The sequence below is a fragment of the Callithrix jacchus genome, chromosome 22 (genome assembly GCF_049354715.1).
Source record: "Callithrix jacchus isolate 240 chromosome 22, calJac240_pri, whole genome shotgun sequence".
Classification (NCBI taxonomy): Eukaryota; Metazoa; Chordata; class Mammalia; order Primates; family Cebidae; genus Callithrix; species Callithrix jacchus.
Window position 1 is genome coordinate 34608639 of NC_133523.1, and position 8647 is coordinate 34617285.

At 46.3% G+C, this 8647-nt stretch overlaps 1 pseudogene; it reads left to right on the top strand.

Moving 5' to 3' along the window:
* The first annotated feature begins 678 nt into the window (after positions 1-678).
* Positions 679-1086, top strand: LOC100410681 (ATP synthase, H+ transporting, mitochondrial Fo complex, subunit G pseudogene; annotated as a pseudogene).
* Positions 1087-8647: the final 7561 nt, after the last annotated feature.

Below are 8647 nucleotides of genomic sequence, written 5' to 3' on the forward strand. Positions count from 1 at the left end.
TTCAAGTGATTCTCTTGCCTCAGCCTCCCGAGTGCCTGAGAACACAAGTGTCCACGCCGCATCTGACTAATTTTTGTATATTTAGTAAAGACAGAGTTTCACCATGTTGGCTAGGCTAGTCTTAAACTCCTGACCTCAGACAAACCACCCGCCTCAGTTTCCCAAAGTGCTAGGATTACAGGCATGAGCCACCTCACCTGACTCAGCTCTTCTTACTGACAGTGGGCCATCAGGTAAGTGAGCTCACTTCCCTGAACCTCAGGTTCCTCTTCTGTAATAGAAAATGGGAGTATGCCAAGCAGTGAGGAATCCATGCTGTCACACGTGGCTTACAGTGAGTCTCCAGCTAACTGGCTGTGTCTGTGATTACGAGGTGAAGCCTCGGGTGGGCTGTCCTGGGTCTGTCACAGGAAGCCACCCCATTGGAGAGGGTGAGTCACTCTTCCTTCCTGCTGTAATTTGAAGCAGGGTGGCATCTCTCAGGAGGTGAGCTGTGACCCGGGCATGCTGTCACCTCTGGTGGCTCACAGGTCCCCTGACGTGTGACATCATACACAGTCAGAATGAAATCATGGAGCTCAAAGTTTGGGATAAAAGGAAATGGTTCTGGAGGGAGATGGAGGTTGCAGTGAGTCAAGATCGTGCCATTGCACTCCAGCCTGGGTCAAAGAAAGAACCATGGCCCAATTTAGCCATAATCTTGTGGAGAAGACCCCGGCGCTGGTGAACGCTGCTGTGACTTATTTGAAGCCTCAATTGGCCACATTTCAGTTCTATGCCAAGGTTAAGCTGATTCCTCCCACCCCTGCTGAGATCCCTAGAGCTATTCAGAGCCTGAAAAAAATACTTAAGTGTGTTCAGACTGGCAGCTTCAAACAACTCACAGTTGAGGGAGCTTCGCTGAATGGTTTGGTGGCCACTGAGGTGCTGGTGTGTTTTTATGTCGGAGAGATCATAGGCAAGCATGGCATCGTTGGCTACAATGATGGGATTTTATTTTCCAATCTTCAACATCTGGTTATATTCAATTTATTATTTGAGTGTTGTTGGACCACATGTGATCAGACTGCTATCCGAATAAAATAAGATTTGTCAAAACAAACAGAAAGAAAGAAAAGAAAATGTTTCTACGCTCACCTCCTCCTCCCAATCTCGAACTCTAGGATGCAGCATTTAGCTGGGCAGCAGGAATGGGTACAGGCTCCAGCGGTCATTAGGGTTCATCCACGTATTCAACGTTGAATAAACCCTCACCGCAAACCTGCTGTGTGCCAGACAGCTAACATCCCTGCCTTCCTGGGGCTGTTAGGAAGCCAGGCTGACAGCTCCAGCGGGGTGCTAGACTGTTAACATAATCAACAAGGAAATATTACAGTCTATTAGAAGGCGATGAATCCACGAAACAAATAGTAGCCAGGGTAAGCTTAGGGCAGGGGTCAGAACCTCAGCCCGGGGGCCAAATCCAGCCTGTCCTTTGTTTTTGTACAGCCTACAACCTAAGAATGGTTTTTACTGGTTTTCTTTCTTTGTTTTTTTTTTTTTTTGCCATGAAGTCTGTCTCTGTCACCCAGGCTGGAGTAGAGCGGCACAATTTCGACTCACTGCAACCTCCGTCTCCCAGGTTCAAGCGATTCTCCTGTCTCAGCCTCCTGAATAGCTGGGATTATAGGCACCCGCCACTCTCTAATTTTTGTATTTTTAGTTATGATGGGTTTTGCCATGTTGGCCAGGCTGGTCTCAAACTTCTGACCTCAAGTGATCTGCCTGCCTTGGCCTCCCAAAGTGCTAGGATCGCAGACATGAGCCACCATGCCTGGCCTGGTTTTTATTTAAAAGAAGTGTTTTTTTTTTTTCAGATGGGGTCTCACCTCTGTCACCAGGCTGCAGTGCAGTGGTGTGATCATGGCTCATTGCAGCCTCAACCTCCCAGGCTCAGATAATCCTCCCACCTCAGCCTCCCAAGTAGCTGGGACTACACACATGGACCACCATGCCCTGCTAATTTTAGTATTTTTTTAAGAGATGGGGTATTGCTGTATTGCCCTGGCTGGTCTCAAACTTCTGGACTCAAGTGATCCTTTTGCCTCAGCTTTCTAGAGCACTGGAATTATAGGCATTAGCAACCATGCTCAGTTGATTTTTATATTTTTTAATGGTTGGAAAACAAAACCAAAGTAATATTTTCTGGTATATGAAAATTATATGAATTTCGGCTGGGCAAGGTGGCTCACGTCTATAATCCCAGCACTTTGGGAGGCCAAGGCAGGCAGATCACCTGAGGTCAGGAGTTCGAGACCAGCCTGGCCAACATGGTGAAACCTCATCTCTACTAAAAATGCAAAAATTATCCTGATGTTGTGGTGGGTGCCTGTAATTCCAGCTACTCGGGAGGCTGAGGCAGGAGAACTGCTTGAACCCAGGAGGTGGAGGTTGCAGGTGAGCTGAGATCGTGCCACCACACTCCAGCCTCGGCAACAAGAAGGAAACTTTGTCTCCGAAAAGAAAGAAAAGAAAAGAAAGTTATAGTTATATTAATTTCAAATTTCAGCGCCTACAAGTTTGTTTGGTTTTTAGAGATGAGGTCTCACTGTGTTGGCCACGTTGGTCTTGAATTCTTGGCCTCAGGCAATCCTCCTGCCTCGGCCTCCCAAAGTGCTAGCATGAGCTACTGCGCTACATTCTGCAGTGTTTTGCTGGAACACACACACTCATTGGGTCCCATAAAGTCTACGGCTGCTTCTGCGTGATGGCAGAGTGCAGTAGCTGCGACGGAGGCTATGTGGCTTGCAAATCTTAAAATATTTAATATCTTGCCCTTTACCAAAAAACTTTTGTGGACCCTTGGCTTGGGGGGTGGGGAGTAATGTGTGGAGGTAGATTGTAATTTTATATTAGTCAAGGGGAGGGCTCCCTGAGAAAGTGTATCTGGGTAAGGCCTGAAGGAAGGAGAGAGGGGCTATAGGGCCTCTTCCCCGGGTGAAGAATGTTGTAGATCAAGAGAACAGGCAGTGAGAAGGCCCTGAATTGGGGACGTGACTGAAACATTCAAAGAACGGTGTAGAGGCCAGGCGAGGTGGTTCACACCTGTAATCCCAGCACTTTGGGTGGGCAGATCACTTGAGGTCAGCTGTTTGAGACCAGCCTTGGCAACATGGTGAAACCCTGCCTCTACTAAAAAAACAAAAATTAGCTGGGTGTGGTGGCGGGCACCTGTAGTCCCAGCTACTCCACAGGCTGAGGCAGGAGAATTGCTTGAACCTGGGAAGTGGAGGTTGCAGTGAGTAGAGACTGCACCACTGCACTCCAGCCTGGGCGACAGAGCAAGACTCCATCTCAAAAAACAAAACAAAGAACAGCGTAGAAGCTTTGTGCCTGAACCAGCCGTGGGTGAGGGCATGTATGAGAGATAAGGACAGAGAGGTGATGGGTGGGTCACATGGGGTCTCATAGGCCACCGGGAGGTCTCTGGCTTTCCCCTGAGAGGATGAGGAGGGCTCTGAGCAGAGGAGAGATGCGATCTGACTCAGGCGCTCAGAGGACCCCTCTGGGTGTCTCACTGGGAGTCAGAGTGCAGGGGGTGTCTCCAAAGCCTTTCCGAAGCCCTGGCTTTTCTCCATGAATGCCGTCTCTCAGATTGGGTGAAGTAAGCCACACAATGGAATATTATGAGCCAGTAGCAAAGAATGTTTAGAAGAGTCCAGTAAAAATAGCATCAGACTGTGGTATGATTGTGATTCAACCCAATTCCTGTGTATAAGAAAAAATGCTGCAAGCCTTCTCAATGGCCACTGAGTGACTGAATGAAATCTTTTGTAAATAATTGCAGCCATTATGTGTGGAGCTCTTTCTTGCTGCCCCACCCCGGGTTACACGTTTTACCTGCTGTATCTTTCTGAGCAGTTGCATGGTAGGCCCTGAATATCAGTTTTAGATAACAGGTCACTGAGGCTGGCACAAGGGCAGACACTCACCCAAGGCTACCCAGGCACAAAGTGGCAGAACCGGAATTCAAAACCCAGGTTTGTGGCCACGTGCAGTGGCTCATGCCTGTAACCCCAGCACTCTGGGAGGCCGAGGTGGGAGGATTGCTTGAGGCCAGGAGTTCGAGATCACAGTGAAGCTATGATTGCACCAACACCCTCCAGCCTGGATGACAGAGTGAGAGCCCGTCTCTGTAAACAAACAGAAACCAGATTTGTCAGTTCCTTGAACAAACCTCCCTGGCTCTTCCTAAGTTTTCAGTAATGAGATGCTAATATTTTCTTTTTTAGTTTTTTTCTTTGTTTTTTTTTTTTTTTTTTTTTTTTTTTTTGAGAAAGAATCTTACTCCGTTGCCCAGACTAGAGTGTAATGGTGTGATCTCAGCTCACTGCAACTTCTGCCTCTAAGGTTCAAGTGATTCTCTTGCCTCAGCCTCCTGAGCAGCTGGGATTACAGGCAGGCACCACCATGCCTGGCTAATTTTTGTATTTTTAGTAGATATGAGATTCCACTATGTTAGCCAGGCTGGTCTCGAACTCCTGACCTGATGATCTACCCTCCTCAGCCTCCCAAAGTGCTGGGATTACAGGTATGAGCCACCGAGCCCGGCTAATGATGCTACTATATTCATAATGGAGAAATACTTGATAAAAAAGAAGTCTCCTTAAGAAAGTAGACTCAGGCCAGGCGCGGTGGCTCACGCCTGTAATCCCAGCACTTTGGGAGGCCGAGGCAGGCGGATCATGAGGTCAAGAGATCGAGACCATCCTGGTCAACATGGTGAAACCCCTCTCTACTAAAAATACAAAAAATTAGCTGGGCATGGTGGCATGTGCCTGTAGTCCCAGCTACTCAGGAGGCTGAGGCAGGACAATTGCCTGAACCCAGGAGGCGGAGGTTGCGGTGAGCCGAGATCGCGCCATTGTACTCCAGCCTGGGTAAAAAGAGCGAAACTGTCTCAAAAAAAAAAAAAAAAAAAATACAAAAATTAGCTGGGTGTGGTGACATGCGGCTGTAGTCACAGCTACTTGGGAGGTGGAGGCAGGAGAATTGCTTAAACCCAGGAGGTGGAGGTTGCAGTGGGCCGAGATCACATCACTGCATTCCAGCCTGGTGCCTGGCGACAGAGCAAGACTCTGTCTCAAGAAAGAAAAAAGAAAGTCGACTCATTTATTTTTATTTTATTAGCCATGTGCATTTCTTTCATAAAATTTAAAACCCTACCTCACATTGCACATAAAAATCAGTTCTAGATAGATTGCCAACCTAAGGGTAACTCAAATGAGAAAGCTGTTGAAAAATAACAGAAGAGGCCAGGTGCAGTGGCTCACTCCTATAATGCCAACAATTTGGGAGATCAAAGTGGGAGGATCATTTGAGTCCAGGAGGCTGAGGCAGGTGGATCACCTGAGGTCAGGGGTTCAAGACCAGCCTGACCAACATGCTGAAACTCTGTCTCTACTGAAAATACAAAAATTAGCTGGGTGTAGTGGTGTGCATCTGTAATCTCAACTACTCAGGGTGCTGAGGCAGGAGAATTGCTGGAACCTGGGAGGCAGAGGTTGCAATGAGCAGAGATTGTGCCATTGCACTCTAGCCTGGGAAACAGAGTGGGACTGTCTTAATAAATAAATAAATAGAGATAGAAATAAAGAAAATTAGCCAGGCGTGGTGATAGTACCTGCCTGTGGTTCCAGCTACTGGGAGGCTGAGGTGGGATGATTGCTTGAGCCAGGGAGGTAGAGGCTGCAGTGAGCTCTGATGATGCCACTGCATTACAGCCTAGGTGACAGAGCAAGACCCTAGCTCTAAAAAAAATAAAATAAATAAACCAATAAAAATGGACAACCCAATAGAAAACCGGGCAAGACACTTGAACAAGCACATCACTAAAAGGATATCCAAAAGGCTGATATGCAAATGAAGAGGTGTTCAATTTCATTACTCAGCAGGGAAATGCAAATTAAAACTACAATGAGCTACCACTACACACCCACCAGAATGACTAAAAATAAAGCACCCGACAATGCTTTATTGGTGCCAAGTATTGGCAGGGATGTGGAACAATGGAAATGTTCTAACATGGCTGGTGGGAGGAGAAGAAATTATTACAATCACTTTGGAAACCTCTTTGGCTGTATCTACCAAAGATAAAGATATATACACCTTATGACCCAACCTTTTTTCCTCTCTCTCTCTCTCTCTTTTTTTTTTTTTTGCGCAATCTCAGCTCACTGCAACCTCCACCTCCTGGGTTCAAGTGATTCTCCTATTTCAGCCTCCCGAGTGACTGAGATTATAGGTGTGCACGACCATGCTCCAATAATTTTGTATGTTTAGTAGAGATAGGGATTTTCCATGTTGGTCAGGCTGGTCTCGAACTCCTGACCTCAGATGATCCATCCACTTTGGCCTCCCGAAGTGCTGGGATTACAGGTATGAGCCACCATGGCTGGCGTCAGCCATCTTATACTCTTGGCTTATACCCAACAGAAATGTGTAAGTATGTTTAACAAAATACATACTAGAATGTTGAACGCAGCACTATTTGCAAAAGCCAAAAAAAGGAAATAACTCAAATTTCCATTGATAACTGGTTTTCACAGATAAACCAACTAATAAATTGATAAATAAACTATTGATGGCCAGGCACAGTGGCTCATGCTGTCATTTCAACACTTTGGAAAGAGGAGGCAGGCAGATCACCTGAGGTCAGGAGGTCAAAACCAGCCTGGCCAACATGGAGAAACCCCAACTCTACTAAAACTACAAAATTAGCTGGGCATGGTGTAACCCCAGCTACTCCGGAGGCTCAGGTGGGAGACTCACTTGAACCTGGGAGACGGAGGATGCAGTGAGCCAAGATCATGCCATTGCACTCCAGCCTGGGCAACAAGAACAAAACTGTCGCAAAAATGAAACAAAACACAAAACAAAACAAAAAACCACCATTGATATATAAATGGGGGTGCATTTACATAATGGAGTGCTCCTTGGCAATGAGAAGGAAAATGGGTTCCAATTATATACCCGACTCAGATAAATTTCCCAATCATAAAGTGGAGTGAAAGAGTTCATCCTGTATACTTCTATTTACACCATGTGCAAAAATAGGCAAAATGAAACCGCTGTGTATAGGGAGGCATACTTAGGTAGGGAAACCAAAGTCAGGTAAAAGTTAAGCGGATTCCTTTACTGAAAGGAGGAAGCTGTGCTGGAGAGGAAGCAGGTGGGCACTTGGGGGAAGCCTAGGTAAGATTATTTTTCTTTCATCTGGTGGGTGGTTACACAGGTGTATTCTCTTGTCATATTTGTTCAGTGGGACATTTATGTCTATGTACTGCTCTGCATATGTATTATGTTTCATAATTTAAAAGGTTTAAATCCACTGGGTGCAGCGGCTCACACCTGTAATTCCAGCACTTTGGGAGGCCAAGGTGAGCAGATCACTTGAGGTCAGGAGTTCGAAACCAGCCTGGCCAACACAGTAAAACCTTGTCTCTACTAAAAATACAAAAATTAGCCAGGTGTGGTGGCACATGCTTATAATCCCAGCTACTCAGGAGGCTGAGGCATGAGAATCGCTTGAGCTTGGGAGCTGGAGGTTGCAGTGAGCCGAGATCTCACCGCTGCACTCCAGCTTGGGCGATGGAGTAAAATGACTTAGAAAACTAGTCTTATTATAACCCTGTCTTACAAACTGGACAGACTAGATGTCTTGGGTATGATAATAAATAGAAGATTGTATGGGGGCACTTGCTTTGTGCTAGGCACTGTTCTAAGGGGTTTCTAGCTACGTATTATTTAATCCTTGCAATAACCCTAGAAGGCACTACTATTGTTCCCATTTCATAGATGGGGAAACCAAGGTACCGTGTGGTTAAATCGCTTGTCTAAGCTAGTCAGTGTTGGGGAGAGATTTATGAACAGGCTATCTAGCCCCAGAGTCGATGCTCTGTTTCCCATCACAAGCTTACACGTGAGCTGTCCACCCTCACCCACCTGTCAGGACCCAACCAGTTGGAATTCCAGTGGGCCTTTTTCACCTGGGCTGGTGGTTGGGAATTCAGGAGCTACATGAACTTGGATAGGGGAAATGTGTTTTTACCTCTCCTTTTACTAAGCTTTAATCTAGCAGTTCTCAAAATGTGGTCTGGGGATACCTATGATCCCCAAGACCTTTTTCAGGGGGTTACTGAGGTCAAAACTGTTTTTATAATTACACTAAGGTGTTTGTCCTTTTCATTCTCCAGAGACTCCCGATCCGTGATACTGTCATCACTCTGACGGCTAACGGAAATATATGCATGTATATTCGTGTGTTTTTTTAAAACTCAGTTTTCAGCCAGGCGCGGTGGTTCATGCCTGTAGTCCCAGGTACTTGGGAGGCTGAGGCTCAAAAATCACTTGAACCTGGGAGGCAGAGGTTGTAGAGCATTCCAGCCTGGGCAACAGAGCGAGACTCTGTCTCAAAACAAACACACACACACACACACACACACACACACACACACACACACACACAGTCTCAATAGCACTGGTCTCCTTTGTAATTCTGTACATTTATTTTATGCACGTATCATCATGAACCTGGGAAGGGCTTAACCAGCTTGCCAGAGGCACCTTCATCACGTTAAAGGTTAGGAACCTCCCATTCTGAAGAACT